General features: G+C 46.6%; 1 pseudogene; it reads right to left on the bottom strand.

Annotated features, from left to right (window-relative positions):
• Positions 1 to 15,790: 15,790 nt before the first annotated feature.
• LOC115639376 lies at positions 15,791 to 16,097 on the bottom strand (annotated as a pseudogene).
• Between the last annotated feature and the right edge of the window lie 1,772 nt (positions 16,098 to 17,869).

Here is a 17,869-nt window from a genome sequence, read left to right as displayed (position 1 = left end):
TACACAAGGCCTAATTAACATGTGGAATCTCAAGAGATTCTCTCATGTGTTGATTGGCTGTCTGTTCCAACCCTTCCCACATTCCTCCCTTAGTCTCTCCAGACCCTGACTCCAGAAGAGAGGTTTGGGTCAATAGGGCCTCACTGGTCGATGACCTGGACATAAATGGGGTAGATGGATGAAGATTAATTCAGCTTCTTCCCCCTCCACCTAGGATGCTGGAGTGGAGCCTCACACAACAGCTGCCCCTCACTGCCTCCTTCTGACTCCCTTCTCATCTGCTCTGTTCCCATCACTCCTCTCTTTCCTTGTCTTTCCATTTAGCTAATCCCTGCTAATTGAACACCCCCACTCTAAAACAACATTCATCTAATTAACGCAATGTTTCCTACAATCACATTGTTCATACTGCTTCCAAGTTATATCCTTTCCCCCCAGTTCTTAATGTGTAATGAAAGAGGTGCTGGAGCTCAAGCAATTAGGTGCCAGGGCTAAAGCAATATTTTTACATTCATAATTGATGCGGCAAGCCCAGAGATGCCGGAGCTATGAACTGCCAAGCCTAGAGGTGCCAGCAGGCTCAGTCCTGGCAAGCCTTGGCACAAATTAAGCACTGCTTTCCCCTATCCCATGTCTGTCTTGTCTATTTACTTTGTGAGCTCTTCAGGGCAGGGACTATATAGTCTTGCCACAATACATATCTAGCTTATACATCTGTGCGACATATGAAAAGAGAGTGTGTGGCAGGGTGATGGCTCACTGGCGTGGCGTCTCCTGCTAGTTGTCCATGGAATTAGCTCTTTTCCAGCTCCCGAGCACCATCTGCCAGCTGAAGTCTTGCCTGCCTCTGCCTCCGTGTCCTTTGCTCAGGGGTTCTGCCCACCACAGTACCTCCTTGCTCTGGGTTTCCCCTCCCCAGCCAACCCCCAACCCCCTATCCCCTGAGTGCCTCAGTAGCTACTGCCAGTCTCCATTTAGCCCCTGCTTACTGGGGCAGACGGTAGTCTGTAAACCCCTCATCATCAGCAAGGGAGGTTGGAAAGCTGCCTCTGCCTATTCCTGGACTGCCCCTCTGCAGCCCTAGTACTCTTTCTGTGGGCCTTAACTCGGCCTGCAGCCTGGAGCTTAGCTAGGCTGGAGCTCCCCAGCTCCCTCTGCCCTTCCCCAGCCCTTCTCCACCCTAGGTACCCTTCTCAGTTTCCCAGGCAGCCAGGTCCTTCTCTACCTAAAGGTAGTGAGAGAGATTGTCAAACGGCCCCTGGCCCTCAGCCCTCTTAGAGGGCCAGCTGTGGCTGCTTCCCCCAATCAGCCTTGCTTTCCCCCCCACCCCACAGCCCTCTTCAAGGCTGCTTTAACCCCTTCAGGGCTGGAGCGGGGTGACCACCCCAGTACAGGGTGGAAATAACAAGTAACCAAAAGCAGAGCGGTGAGGACTTTCATTTCAGTAGCAATTGTTTTTACAGGAGGGTCAGGAAACTCAGAGTGGAGCAGAACTCATCCTGATGGGCCTGGACAAATGTAAAGACAGAGCAGCTGGAGAGAGGTCCTGGCACTTGGAGACCTGGAAGTGTGGCAGAGCAGCAGAAGTCATCTCAGGAAGGGGTCAGAGTAGTAAGAGAGGTGGGTATTGGTTAGAATGGAGGAAGAACAGCAGGAGAAATGGCCTGAGTGAAACATAACTGTAGGAGAGGAGCTGATTGTAAATATGGTTCACACCCAGAGCCAGTGCAACCATTTAGGCGGACTAGGCGGTTGCCTAGGGCGCCGAGATTTGAGGGCGCCAAAAACCACCCCCCAATTTTTTTTTAAATGGTTGAGCAGCCGCTGCTGCTGGGACAGAGAGGGAGTCTGAGCTGCCGGCGGCAGGGCGCCACCGCGGCAGCCGGCAGCCCAGGGTTTCCCCTGGGTCAGGGCGCCGCTGGAGGGGGCGGCAGGCAGCTCCCGTGGAACTGCTGCAGTGGTGCCTGCAGGCAGGTCCGGTGATCCGCGGCTCCAGTGGAGCTGCCGCAGTCGAGCCTGCGGACGGTCAGCTGCTCGCGCGGCTATGGTGGACCTCCCGCAGACACCACTGCGGCAGCTCCACCGGAGCCGCGGAGCACCGGACCGCCCGCAGGCACCACTGCGGCAGCTCCACCGGAGCTGTGGGACCAGCGCGCGGGGGGGCGAAATTGCCATCCGCCTATGGCGCTCAAACCCCTAGCGCCGGTCCTGTCCACACCTTACTTGACGTGGGCCAGAATCAACATTTTTGGTTCATAACTCCCTTCAGAGTAGAAGGGGGAATTTTTCAGGAAAATGACATGAGTCTGTTTAGTCATTTCCCACACACAACAAAGTTCCAGTTCCTTCAGCATCGGTTTCCAGTAATACAGCTCATGCTGTACTGTATTTCTGTTAGTTACCAGCGCCACCTTCTGGGTTTTTCATGAATTACTATTATGATCTTATCAAAAAGCTGTTCTTTTAGAATAATTTTGACCTATGCCTATAATGACTAGAAAAAGAAATTAAAAACTTCTGAATGTCGCATCAGTTCAACAGTTTTTATCTATCTACCTACCTATCTATCCTATGATACAGGTGCAGTTTTGTGAGTAAAGAATTGTCAGTCGGATATGTGCAAGAAATGCAGGTGTTCAAAGCATGCCAGACTTAACTTTCATATTATTATTATCACAGTAGTGCCTAGAGACCAGCCAAGAATGAAGTCCCATTGTGCTAGGCACTGTTCAAACACAAAATAATAGACAGTCCTTGTTCCAAAGAACTTACACTCTAAATACACAAGACAGGCACAGGGTGGGGGAAGCGATATAACACAGATAACAAAAATATAATGTTAGAGTTTTAAAATAAATGTATGTAACCATAAATACATATCTAATCATGGGCAATGAAGTTAATGTTTTATATTATCTGCTTTCTTCAAATGAAAACTAAAGATATATGGAAATAAGGTGATTACAGAAATGATTAACGTCTTTAAATAAGGGGACTGGCTGGCTCAGGGATATTGAGTCCCTTTATTTTTAGATCATGAGTTCAAATTCAGCCTGTAACAGTAGTAATCAAAAGTCATTACTGTTTAGTTATGTGAAATTAGTTGATGAGTCTGTCTCTGGCCAATTCTTAGTAGACAAGTCACAAAAAATGCCTCCACATTCGGCACTAATTGGCTTCCTTATTGGCAATCACATCCGAGAATTCAAGGATTGAATGGACCCTGGAGAGTGAATTCTCCTCTCATTCATGCATGTGATCCCTCTGGTTAAGGCACAGTGGGGGAGCAACTACAGAGGATGCTACTGCAGCCTACCTGTTCTGTTGATTAATAATCTGGCATTTCTATAGAGTCTTATATTTTAACTAATGCATCCTTCTATACCTGATGGTAGATAAGTATTATTATCTCCATTTTATAGGCAGAGACACTCAGTCATAGGCCACGTCCAGAGTACCCGCCGTATCGGCGGGTTAAAATCGATTGCTCGGGGATCGATATATCGCGTCTAATCTAGACGCGATATATCTATCCCCGAGCGCGCTTATATCGATTCCGGAACTCCATCAACCGCAACGGAGTTCCGGAATCGACAGGGAGAGCCGCGAACATCGATCCCGCGCAGTGTGGACGGGTGAGAAATCTGATCTTAGATATTCGACTTCAGCTACGTTATTCACGTAGCTGAAGTTGCGTATCTAAGATCGATTTCCCCCCCGTAGTGTGCACTTGGCCATAGAGAGATAAATTGATTTTCCCAAATAAGGTCAGACTCAGGATTAGAAGTTAGGAGCTCTTGTCTCCATGATCACCAAACCACACTGCCCCTCTAAACAGCAGGCATCAGTCTCTGTCCACATGACATCTTTCACCAACATTAAACAATTATGGCCCCAAACAGGCATGAGATGACAGTGTTGTCTCAACCTTTGCTGCCCCATCTCTGAGGAATCAACTGAACATCAGACTGTAATCAAAGATTCTTCCAGTCAGATGACTGAGTTAGCTGACAGCAAAAGAACATCACTGACAATTTGATTAGCTAGTACAGTAACTCCTGGCTTAACGTTGTAGTTATGTTCCTGAAAAATGCTACTTTAAGCTAAACGATGTTAAGCAAATCCAATTTCCCCATAAGAATTACTGTAAATAGGTGGCGTTAGGGTCCAGGGAATTTTTTTTTCGCCAGACAGACATATATATACACACAGTATAAGTTTTAAACAAACAATTTAATAACGTACACAACAATGATGATTCTGAAGCTTGGTGGAAGTGGTGGAGTCAGAGGGTGGGATATTTCCCAGGGAATGCCTTACTGCTAAATGATGAACTAGCACTCGGCTGAGCCCTCAAGGGTTAACACGTTGTTAATATAGCCTCACACTCTACAAGGCAGCACAAATGGAGGGAGGAGGCACAGCATGGCAGAGAGACAGAGTGTGTGTGTATGTGTGTGAGAGAGAGAGAGAGAGACATATGCATTGCCCCTTTAAGTACTCTGGCCCCACTTTAAGTACATTGCCTTTTTAAGTAGATCAGCAAGTTGAGACAGCAGCTGCTGCCAGCAAGCTCCCTCATTCCTGTCATGTTTCCCCCTCCCCTCCGCCCACTCTATGGAGATGGGGTACAGGAGTGGGGGGAGGGGGACATCCTGACATTAGTACCTCTTCTTCTCCCCCACCCACCCCCAAGCAAGCAGGAAGCTCCCGGGAGCAGCTCCAAGACAGAGGGCAGGAGCATAGGTGCCGACTCCGTGGGTGCTCCAGTCCACGGAAAAAAATTAGTGGGTGCTCTGCACCCATTGGCAGCCAAGCTCCCCAAGCTCCCCACCCCACCACCTCACCTCCTCCCCTGCCTCCACCTCCTCCCCTGAGCGCTCGGTGTCTCCGCTCCTCCCTCCGCTCAGGAGAGGAGGCGGGGCCGGGGCGGGGATTTGGGGAAGGAGTCGAATAGGGGCAGGGAGGGGGTGGAGCCAGGGAACTTAGGGGAGCTGATACAGGGGCTTCTGGTCAACCCTGGTTCCAAACACCCTAGCAGCTCCAACGGGCTGCTCTTTCTGCAAGCAGTGGCCAAAGCAGGCGGCTGCCAAACAACCTTATAAGGGAGCATTGTGCAACTTTAAACAAGCATGTTCTCAAACTGATCAGCGACGTAACAACGAAACAACTTTAACCAGGACAATGTTAAGTGAGGAGTTACTGTACTATGCAGATGGGGTTCATTGATAACTGCTTTGGTAGAGGTAGAGCACAAACTTCTGGTCTGACAATACTGTCCACCCTGAAGTAAATTGTTGGTTAGCTATTTAGTAGCGGCTTCTTCCAAATTTTTGATTTGCAATGCCATGGCCATGAAACCAGCATAAACAAATCTGGGGCTGTCCTTTGGGTGAGATATGACATTGAGACATTAAATAAAGTCCGGGACTCCACAGAATCCTGTCCTACATTATTCAGGGAGGGAAGTTTTGATTGTCCATGCAGACAATGAAGCTGAACAGTATGTTTGCAACAAACTTACAAGATGCTAACATAGTTACTTCAAATAAAAAACAAAGCAAACTAATGTTTGATGTTAATATAAAGACATATTCCAGCGGATGGGCATTTGTGTGGCAGATTTGAGTAACACATGTTCCCAACACCAGGGTTCTATGATTTACTATGGCCTAATGTAATCTACCACTTGCAGAAATAGCCTGTAAGTTACCTGTGATGACATAGGTATATATGTTTCTCCTTACACAAATACCCCGTGTTCCCTCCATTACTCTAACACTAGCTTTCACTCTGTCTCATCATATAATCTCAAAGCTGTCGGTGTAGGATTCTTCACATCCACATCCTCCTGTGATTTCTTTGTATCCTCACTTTGCTACTTCATTTCAAATCTTATCTGACATCATCTCTTTTTTCTCTTGCCTCCTTTTCTCTCATATCTCATCTGCTGCCCAGTTCTTTTGGAAAAGGTACGAAGATGCTTACACAAGGTGGAAAGGAACATCCTAAAAATACATGATTTCTCTATACATATCCCCGCTACTATCAATTTTTTCTATGGTTTTGCTCCCCTCCACACCACACAGCGTATGGAGGAACACAGGTCTTTAAACTGTATTATATTGCTGCTAGATGCTTGGTTATGTACATATCTGTATTAATTTCACTAAGGCTTAGAAGTGTAATTTGTTGTGTTCAAATATCTGGCACATAGTGTAATGTTAACAAGTTTTACTTTTGAAAATTACCTCACGGGGTCTTAGCTGTTTATGTTGGGTCTAAACTTTTGGTGAACTTTGGAGCCAAAACACACCCAGACTGGCCGTCTCTGCATAATCCTTTCTGAACCCTTTATCGAACAAAGCACTGACCTGCAAACTACTCATGACACCCCCTTTATCAAGGAGCCATTAGCCTTTATCTCTATGCATTTACTTGTTAAACTTGCTTTTCCTGTAAAATCTTAATTGATTATGCATGACCATTATCTTTTATTAATCACTTTGTTTACTTCTGTGTATAAATATTGATGCTCACCCCTAATAAAGGGGCCACACTTATTCTAAAGCTTTTGGGTTAGTGTGAGCCCGTTGATCAACGCATTGGTGTCTGGTCTCTGACAGAATTATGTGCCCATAACCACTCCGCACGAACTCGGGTGCTGGAGAGGTGAGTAAGGACTTGCTTTATTACCTAACAATTTGGGGGCTCGTCCGGGATACCTTCTGGTGCGGTACCTCTGTCCAGTGGTCAGACCACTCATATATGAATTGGCAAGGCGCCACAGGAGATTTCTCCCAGCCAATTCAATATTGAGGGGTCGTGTATTGGACAGCAGGGTAAACGCCAGTTGGAGGGCTCCTGTCAGACACCATGGGTCAAGGGACTAGCGTGCCTCTTGAGAGTCCGTTGGGGATTGTAAATAAGTTATGGAACGAAGGGAAACTCCCAGTACAGACAGGAATGTCTAGGAAGAAATTGTACACACTATGTGTAAGGAATTGGACTGGGTATACCGCGGTATTGGCTGACCCGGAGATAAGGTGGCCTTCGTATGGCTCTTTCGAACAGGCTGCCTTAAGAGGAGTAAAGAGCCAGATCGAAAAAGACCATCCGGGACAGTTATGTTACTGGTTTTGTTGGGACACAGCAGCAGAGCTGTGGAAATCTTTAAAAATTATGGCAGTCAGGTACTCTCCCGAGAGTGAACCCCCTCCAGGTTATTTCAATGAAGGGTGTAGACCACGGCGTGTTTTGACTCGTCAGCTGGTCCCCTCTGCACCTGCCCCTATTCCTCCGCAGGGGGACTCTCTCCTTGTAGCAGAGGGGAATCTGCAGGATACCAGATTGGAATTTCTGCAGAAGGATGAGGAGGAAATGGAGGGGCAAACCTCGGGAGGAGTAGTTACTAGGCTTATGTCCAAGCAGGTACGGCAGGGTGCATGCCCCCCCCCGAGGAAAGTATAGTTAGAGAGATGCCTTTACAGGTGCACGATCAACCTTATATGGGCAATGATGGACGGTTGCAACATGCTAGTATTGTGGAATATAAAGGATGGCTAGAATGGGACTTGAAAGAGTGGGGACAGTTGTCAGGGTCTTTTGGGGAAAATCCCCGAAAGATCATAGAACTTCTAGAAAGATTGTTTTTAAGTTATAATCCTACTTATACGGATGTGGATCAGTTGTTAAGTAGAGTTTTGACCGGAGAGGAACGTAGTAGATTGTGGATGGCAGAAAGGACATGGGGAGATAGCAATGCAGTTAATCTTACTTGGATGGATAGGCGGGATCTGGCCGCTGGCTGGAATCCCCTAGACTGGACTCAGCCAAGGCTGACTCAGCTGCGAGCAGATAGAGAGCGATTGTTAGAGAGACTCAAGGAAATGGCTCGCCGCTCGCCTAATCAGGCTAAGTTCATGCAGATTCGGCAGGAATCTGATGAGCCGCCCAGAAAGTTCTGGTCGAGGCTATTGGAGGGGGCCCGAATGTTCACTCAGATGGATCCTGAGAGAGAAGCAGACCACCCTACTCTTATTTCATTTTTTGTGAATCAGTCGGTGCCCCCTGTAAGGGATTACTTCTTAAAGTTTCGCCCTGGTTGGGGAGGTGAGTCAGTCACTTCAGTGTTGGACGTAGCTGATTTTGCCTGGGAGAAAGGGAAAGTAGTAAAAAGAAAGAGAAAAAGGAAGAATATAAGCTGATGGCTTTAGCTTTTCACGGCGGTGTTCGAGGCAAAGGCCGTGGCCGTGGCAGGGGATTCCAGGGTGCTCGGGGAAAGGGGTCCTGGCAACCCCAGCCATCAGGAAATTGTTTTCAGTGCGGACAGCCTGGTCACTTTAAACGTGAATGCCCCTGGGGACGCCCAGAGGGTCTAGTTGCATCCGCAGATGCTTACACAAGTGAGGAATACACCCCTGCACCACCAGCTCAGCCCATTCCCCAGGCCTGGATCAACTACGGGAAACAGCAGCAGCCACAGCAAACTCAGCCTCCTCAATGACGGTACCCCGGGGGCGAAGGCAAACAATGTGATGGTCTTATTTCCTTAATGTCTTTAGCCGGCTCCTTTCTCACTTTCTCCCCTCCCAGCAAAGAGCCTCGTTTAACCCTTTCAGTCCAGGGACTGCCTGTCTCTTTCCTCATTGATACTGGGGCTGCTTTCTCTCTTTTAAATCATGCCCCCTCTCCCTGGCTATCCTCTGAGGTTAAAACTGCGACTGGGGTGGAGGGCAACCCACAGTCTCTGGGACTCACTTTGCCTTTGAATGTTGTTTATGCTGATAAATGTTTTCCTCACCGTTTTCTTTTTTCCCCAGCTTGTCCGATCCCTTTGATGGGCCGGGATTTACTCTGTAAGCTTGAGGCTACTTTAACCTGCACTCCTGAAGGGGTAGGATTATTGATGACAGTGTTAGGAGATTCGGCCCCTACTCAGGGTAATTGGGAAATACCCCCCTCTCTCTCCCCTGACCTCACTGACTTGCCTTCAACCCTCTGGGGAATTTCTGACACTGATGTTGGCCTGCTCCTTTCGGCAGAACCCGTAAGGATTCAGGTGAAGCCTTCCTTAACCCCCCCCGTCAGTCCCTCAATACCCCCTGTCGCTGGAAGCCCGGGAGGGCATCCGCCCCATTATCGAGGGATTCATTGCACAAAAGCTAGTCCGCCCTCAGCGCACTCCCTGTAACACCCCTATACTGCCTGTCAAAAAGCCTCCTAAAAAGAACGGAGACCCTGTTCGTTGGCGCTTTGTACAGGATCTACGAGTTGTTAATCAGTATGTGGTCCCTCTTCATGCAGTAGTTCCTGACCCAGCTACTATCATCAGCCAAATCCCCTGGGATGCTGAGTGGTTCACTGTTATTGACTTAAAATCAGCTTTTTTCAGCATTCCTGTGCACCCAGACTCTCAGTATCTCTTTGGTTTCACCTGGGAGGGACAAAGTTATGTCTGGCAACGACTTCCTCAAGGCTACAGAGACAGCCCCACGATTTTCAGCCAGTGCCTCCGCCACGACTTGGAAGGTTTCACCAGTCCGCAGGGATCCACATTGGTCCTATACATAGATGACATCCTATTAGGTAATCGCGAAGAAGCTGCCCTCCGCATCGATGGTAAGGCACTTTTATTATACCTACACACCAGAGGCCACAAGGTAGACCCTAAAAAGATTCAGTGGGTCTCACAGAAGGTCCGATATCTGGGCTTCCTGTTAACCCCAGAGGGAAGACAGATGGACCCAGCCCGCATAAAGACTATTCAAAACTGCCCTCTACCGAACACCAAGAAACAACTTCGAGGTTTCTTAGGATTAATTGGCTTCTGTCGCCCCTGGTTGCCATCCTGCGGGGAGTTAAGCAAACCGCTCCACCGACTCACTGCTAACCTTGCTCCTGACCCTTTGCAGTGGTCCCCGGACACTATTCAAGCCTTTCAGTTACTCAAGGACAGTGTGGCCTCCTCCATGTCTCTCCGCCCCCCCAATTACAGCAAACCCTTTCACCTTTTTGTCCACGAGAGGGGCGGAATTGCTAGTGGTGTCCTTACCCAGCTGAGCGGGCCCCACCATTTCCCGCTTGCTTTTTACTCTCAGCAAATCGACCCTGTCGCTCAGGGAACCCCATCCTGCACCCGGACTCTGGCAGCAGCTGCCCTGCTGATCACAAAGGCAAAGAGCCTAACCCTGGGTCATTTTACCACGGTTTGGACCTCTCATGCCTTGTCAGCCCTTCTGCGTAGGGGCACAACCCAAGTCTTTTCGGCCCATCGTCAGCAACAGCTAGAGGCCAAACTCTTAGAAGACACTAACCTAATTTTTGAAAGGTGTGGACCCCTTAATCCAGCTACCTTGCTTCCTGACCTGCCAGTCCTCCAGGATCAGCACGACTGTGTGGAAGTAGTTTCCAGCATCTTACAGATAAGGGACAACCTGTTTGACGTGCCACTGGACAATCCCGATTGCATCCTCTTCTCGGACGGAAGCTCCTTCTATGTTGATGGCAAGCGTTTCACTGGTTATGCTGTCACCTCTGAATGGGACATTCAAGAGGCCGCCTCACTGCCAGGCAACTGGGGAGCCCAAGCCGCTGAACTCTATGCCCTGGCCCGAGCTTGCCAGTTGGCCGCTGGTAAGACCGTTACCATTTTTACTGATAGCAAATATGCTTTTGGAGTTGTGCATTGTCATATCCACCTCTGGAAGTTTCGAGGTTTCCAGACAGCTGCCGGTAAACCCATTCAGCACCTCCCCCTCATCCACAAGCTTTTGGACGCCCTCCAAAAACCCTCTGTCCTGGCTGTAGTTCACTGCCGGGCCCATACTAAAGATAGTAGCCCCGTTACCTGTGGGAATGCCCTGGCTGACGCCTCCGCCAAGAAGGCTGCCACCTTACCTTTAGCCATGCCCACATTGGCTATTGCAACCTCCTCCTTTACTCCACCGCACCCCGTACCAGTACCCGCTGCTGAACTACAATCGGGGGAGAGCCTCGGGGCCACTCTGGTCAAAGGGACCTGGCTTATGCCAGATGGCCGAGCCTGCCTCCCTCGCTCCACATACCCCGTGGCAGTTCGCTGGCACCATGATAAAGGGGGTCACTACGGCACGCACGCCCTCGTGGACACTATCGCTCGCTTTTGGTATGCTCCAGGCATTCAACCCTATTGCCTATCAATAGTGAAAGCATGCAGCACATGTCAGCGTAATGGACCTGCTCCGCCTCTTAACAAAATTAAGGGTGGAAGACCTCCGCCTGCTGCTCCATTTCAACATCTCCAAATTGACTTTGCAGATATGCCAAAGGCTTTTGGGAAAAAGCACCTCCTTGTTTTGGTTTGCCCTCTGACTTCCTGGGTCGAAGCTTTTCCTACTGCTAATTGTACTGCTGCCACAGTGGCGAAGATTCTCCTTAGAGATATTGTACCCCGTTTTGGCATCCCTCTTGTGCTCGACTCAGATCGCGGACCTCACTTTACTGGTCATGTCCTTGGCCGTTTAGAACAAGGACTGGGCATTTCACACTCCTTCCATACACCCTACCACCCCCAGTCTAGCGGGAAAGTTGAGCATATGAATAGGGAACTTAAGTTTACATTGGCTAAATACTGTCAGGAAACAGGATTAAAGTGGCCTCAGGTACTTCCCTTGGTCCTGTTTCACCTTCGTACTCGCCCAACCCGCGCATTGGGATTATCCCCCTTTGAACTGCTCTATGGACACCCCCCTTTCAAAGGCGGGGCGCTACCACGTGCTGATGTTTCACTATTGGGAGGGGATCATATGACCGCGTGTCAGTTTCTCTCCCTACAGGCTCGCCTCCGTACCCTTTGGAAAACCTCGCAGTTTTCCCAGACCGTGCCGCTGGAGGAACAAATCCACCCGTTCCAACCAGGGGACTTCGTCTGGGCCAAAAAGTTCGTTCGTGACGACACCCTCCAGCCAAGGTTTACTGGACCCCACCAGGTTCTTTTGACAACCCAGACTGCAGTGTTCCTGGAAGGACGCAAATCTTGGATCCACCACTCCCACGTCAAGCCAGCCGTAGTGGACCACAGTGACGGACCAGCAGCTCTTGTCACCACTGAGGACACTGCCTTCGACCAGTGGACCAGCTTACCTCTCTCAGACATTAGACTTAAATTGACTCGAAAAAAATGAGAGGACCCTTTATTCTGACAACTGTATGTTTTTTATGCTTTTTTAGTTTATTTTCTGCTTATGAAGATAATGCTTTTATTAGATATTCCCACGAGGTTAAAACTCGTATTTTAGGAAATAGAAGTGATTGCTGGGTATGTACTCAATTTCCAGTAAATGCAGCACAGGGACTCCCCTTCACACCCATTCCCCTAACCACTGCTAATATGACTTGGATGCCACCGACTAGAATAAAAGATCCAGTCCAACCCAATCTTACATGGGACAAAACAGAAGTGCCAATTAACAAATATCTCAGGGTAACCAATCAAACAGGATCACTGTGTTTTGTTAAAGAAAAAGGGTCAACTTTTGTGGGAACAAGTAAATGCAACATATATTTTAATGGCACCGCCTTTAGTAAAAATCTTGGCTTCAAGCCTTGCGCATCCCACTTATCCCATATGTGGATCCCTCACCCCGATCCAACCTTTTCAACTTTTTCATGGAGGGGCAGATTTTCAGAGTCAGTTTTTAAAAAGCCCTGCTCAGATCTCGAGGGTGTCCAACTAATTGTTAAAGGATACACAATTGCCTTCTACAACTGCTCAAGCAGTACTACACTGCCCTTTGAGGACCACACTACCAAATTGTGCCTCTGCAGTTCACACAACGACCCCTCTGCGTTACCAGGGGAACAGTGGTACAACGGGTGGTGGGTTACCTCCTACTTTGAGAAATGGAATACCCAAAACGCATTATATGGAACATACTGGGTGTGCGGGCCCAAGGCTTATTATTTTCTCTCCCCTGATTGGGCAGGGTCATGTTATTTGGCATGGCTTGCATCGCCTTCTCGCATCTCCCTCACTCCCCCTCATTTTCCCCACGTTCGTAACATCCGTGAAACTGACAGAGATATTAATCTCCGTGATGGTTTGTCCTGGCAGCGGTGGGCTGGTCACACTAGCTTGAAGGGTGCTATCATCCGTCTACAGGGACTATTAGAATCTTTGACCAATGAAACTGCAACCCTATTTGAAAATCAGGCCGGGGAAATGTCCCAGCTGCGCCAGTTAGCTTTGCAAAACAGAATGGCTTTAGATATGATGTTAGCAGCCCAGGGAGGAACTTGCGCCCTCATAAATGAAGACTGCTGTGTTTTTGTAAATGACACCTACTCTGACACTTTTCAACGTACCAAACACCTAAGGGAAATGGCTAAAAACTACTCCTCTGGCCAGCCACCTTATGATTGGTGGGGAGCCTTATGGAATTGGCTGCCCGGACTTGGGTGGGTTAAAAACCTCTTGGTGGGTGTTGTTGGGGCCATAGTAGTCCTTATAATACTGTGTTGCTGTATTCAGTGTGTCCCCTCCCTCATAAACTCATGTAAGTCAGTTTATTCTTTTCCCACTTCAGCTAAAAGCCTTACTCTCTTCGAATTGGCCCAGGCTGAAATTGCCAAGCGGCCCTTGAGATCTTGAAATAGGGTGTAGCTTTTTGATTAATAGTTATCTCAAAGCTACAAATGGAGGAATGTTGGGTCTAAACTTTTGGTGAACTTTGGAGCCAAAACACACCCAGACTGGCCGTCTCTGCATAATCCTTTCTGAACCCTTTATCGAACAAAGCACTGACCTGCAAACTACTCATGACACCCCCTTTATCAAGGAGCCATTAGCCTTTATCTCTATGCATTTACTTGTTAAACTTGCTTTTCCTGTAAAATCTTAATTGATTATGCATGACCATTATCTTTTATTAATCACTTTGTTTACTTCTGTGTATAAATATTGATGCTCACCCCTAATAAAGGGGCCACACTTATTCTAAAGCTTTTGGGTTAGTGTGAGCCCGTTGATCAACGCATTGGTGTCTGGTCTCTGACAGAATTATGTGCCCATAACCACTCCGCACGAACTCGGGTGCTGGAGAGGTGAGTAAGGACTTGCTTTATTACCTAACAATTATGTATCAGCACAACAAAAGGAAGAAACATACATTGATAAGAAAACTTAGTATTATCACCACACTATTAGTAAATAAAAGTTTCAATGACCTAACACATCTATTTACAAAGTTGTCCAATCAAAAACTATTGAACGATTTATGCTGCTAATACAGTACCTTCTGACTAGCATAAAAGATCCAGTAGTTTTCTAGAAGTACAGCCAGGTTTAAAGCTCTTCTTGGATCTTGCAACACACACACACACACACACACACACACACACACACACACACACACACTCTGCACTACAGCTCTCTTGCACCACCTCCTGCTGCCATCTGCCACCATCAGAGGCAGGCACCAACGCCTGCAGTTGGACAGTTAACAAGATCTGCTAATGCTTAGGCCAAATGGCCTCTTGTGTTGCATCCTGTCTGTGATACTTTATCCTCAGCCAATATTTAATACTACAAGTCCAGTCCATAAAGCTTCTATTAGGGGGAAAAAGAAAGAACAAACTTTTCTGCTGTGGGATCTTTGGTCTAATGCATTACATTGACAATTTACTAAATGTATTGAATTCAACAGAGGTGATTTTTTGATGTTTTAAAACCTTAGACTATTGCTTTCAAAAGACGAACTTTTTTAAATGTGGAATTATATGGCTGCACATTCCTGGAATGAAAAAAAAATAAAAAGTAGTCTGGACTCCTTTCTCAAAAAACATTGTCTAAAAATTCTTCTTTGTTCAGTGCTGTATCAGAAGCCAGTTGGTAAAGCCAGCGTCTGCACTGAATCTGGCTATCGTTCCATGTTTAACAATTCTGGTTCCTAGCAGGGTTGTTTATACATGTTTACACCTTTTTGTGGCTCAGTTTATGCAATAAAGAATACCAAACATACCCTATTTTACTGTTCCCCGTGCTGTTAACTATCTAGCTCTGCAACTTGGTTCTAAAACCAGGACTGACAAAACCTTCAATTTATAATCAGCTTTTATTTCTAAAGAGGATTTTCCTATTTCTGTTTTTGAAGACTTTCATAACTGTTTTCATGAAAGAAGGAATCTTTTACCAAAGGCCACTATCTACCCTGTTTTCTAAACTCAAGCCATATCTGCACTACTGATGCTACAGTGGCACAGCTATTGCTGCAGCACCATAGTGTAGATGTTTCTGGCACTGACGGAAGGAGCTTTTCCATCAGTGTACTCTACCTTTCCAAGTGGGGGTACCTAGGTTGACTGAAGAATCCTTGTCAACCTACCTACATCTACGCCGAAAGGTTACATCAACCTAGCTACAGTGCTTATGGCGTGAATTTTTCAATATAGAATAGGTCTGTGCTCTCAGTTTCTCAGTGAATAAGGGGCAATGTTTTCAAAAGTACATAAATGATTTAGGCTATGTACACACTACATCTTAAATGGGCATAAATTATATCGCTCGGGGTGTGAATAAGCCACCCCACTGAGTGATGTAAGTCATACCGACCTAAGCGATGGTGTGGACAGCGCTATGTTATCAGGAACTTTCCTGACAACATAGCTACCACCGCTCATGGGGGCTGGAAGAATTAAGTCGATGGGAGAGCTCTTTCCCATTCATTTAGACTCTAAACTTTAGAGAGTCTGTACTAGCAATACTACAGCGAGGCAGCTGCATCGGTGCAGCTGTGCTGTTTTGTTTTTTGTGACTGTTAAGCCATTTTATTTTATACACAAAATAGCATAGCAAAGACTTTGTAAATTTAGTATGCCCAGTTATCCAAATTAGGCAGAGAATTATGTCCAGAAGTCTCCTTGTGACATCTCATCTTCTTGAGAAGTGTTTAGTCCAACTTGATGAAGCCGATGTCCTTGGCGTACTGGCGGAAGCACTGCCAGCACATGTTCAGCCCGTACTTGCAGATCAGGCCGTGGCGGTTCGAGCACATGCGACACGAGCGGGAGCCCTGGCCGAACTTCCTGGGGTGGCTCTAGGAGAGCTACTGGTGACCCATCCTGCCCGCTGCTCGCACTGCGCCTGTTGTAAGATCTGTAGTGTAGGTTTTAGGAGTCTAGGTTCCTTTTTCAGAAGTGAACACTTAGAAGCCTGCTATGTCACACTGAAACTCAGAGTGGGTGGGAGCATTAGACTTTGGTCTCTACTTCAAAGGCTAGTATAAAGAGAAGTGACTCTGCATAACCTGCTGCACCATGGGGTTGCAGAGGTGTGAAGTGGCAACAAGATGTTCCCATATGAATCAGAAAACCCCATGGAGATGCATATAACCTGCCACAATAGCTCTTAGAGGTGTGAACTGACCTTTTTCATTCCAATGGGTGATTTCCTCTCCTCTAACTCAAAATCTACCCCAGCCCCTGTGGTGGAATACTAAACTAAGGAACCTCTTGACCAAACTACTGCAGATTTCCACCAAGAGATATACATACTCCTGCTCCTTTTGTGACATAACATTTTTTAAGATAACCTCCCTTTGATTACTAAAATAATCTGATATTATAACTGATACCTAATAAACTCCTTTACCAGGTGCTTCAATTTGCACCCCTCTCTCTACTTGTGGATCTAAAGCAGCACAATAATACTATGGTGGGGTGGTAGTGCCACAGTTATGGTTGCAGCTGGATTTCCATTTGAAACGAAGTGAAAAAAAGATCTACAAATATTTTGTTTTTTGGTTTAGTGTTTCATTTTTAGATTTTATTGCTGTTTATGTACTACTTATTTTTCTACAGCAGTTTTTGGAAGAAAAATACAACTTGAAGCTTACTATGAGTGTTTTAAAAAGGGCCATGAGACAAAAATGTTCTAAATCTTACAATACATCCAGGGTCCTTTTTCACAGAAACTACTGCACTCACAGTTGAAATTGATAGGTATGCACCTTTGGTTTGTGTTGACTGGATGAACTGTTGTACAAAGTTGAAATTTGTTTTCAGTTTATTTTCATGTTATTGTTTTAACTGACAAAACAGTATCCTGGTACCATATTAGTCAATGTTGACTTTATGCCAGACCTTAAAACAGAGCTCTCTATTTGGGTGCATTTTCTGATGCTCAGCAACCTCTTTGATCATGCTGGCATCAATGAGAATCACAGCGACTTGATTTTCTTTTATAAAGACAGTCCCATTGTTCAGGAAATGTGTGAGGAGAACGATGCTGCTGCTTACTAGAAAAAAAGAACAGGAGTACTTGTGGCACCTTAGAGACTAACAAATTTATTTCAGCATAAGCAATGGCTGCTACTCTGAAACCTGCTTACTAGAGTCTTTCATTTTCCTTCTATGGAATTAAATTTATTTTCTTTTACAATTCTTCTGCAGTAAAGTCTGAATACGCACGTGGATTTTAGAGAAATTTACAATATTGGCTCTTCAGCCAGAAGCTTTGCTTGCAAGGCAAAACTTCGAGAAGGAACCTCTGCAAAAGGCAGACAGACAGCAACAAATATGCATTCTCAGAAAGCTGCCACAGATAGGACTTGAATGTACAGTATAAGAATGTTGGGCAAATCGAATGGTCACAGCACACCAACACATTGCCATTTAAGGCTGCCTGCAAACATTGTGGTTTGCCAGAGCCTCAGCCCTGCCCCATGAGAACAAATGAGAGACTTGAGAGGGGTTCTAAAATGAAGTGAGCAATTATACAGGAAGTAAGTTGTGTTACAAATTGTTGTAATAAACCAAAAAACAGTGTCTCTGTTACATCCATGGTTGTTAGTGTCCAGCAGTTAAATTCCCAAGTTCATCTTTTGAAGTTGTT

This window comes from Gopherus evgoodei, chromosome 24 (assembly GCF_007399415.2).
Source record: "Gopherus evgoodei ecotype Sinaloan lineage chromosome 24, rGopEvg1_v1.p, whole genome shotgun sequence".
NCBI lineage: Eukaryota > Metazoa > Chordata > Testudines > Testudinidae > Gopherus > Gopherus evgoodei.
This window is presented reverse-complemented; position numbering and strand designations above follow the sequence as displayed.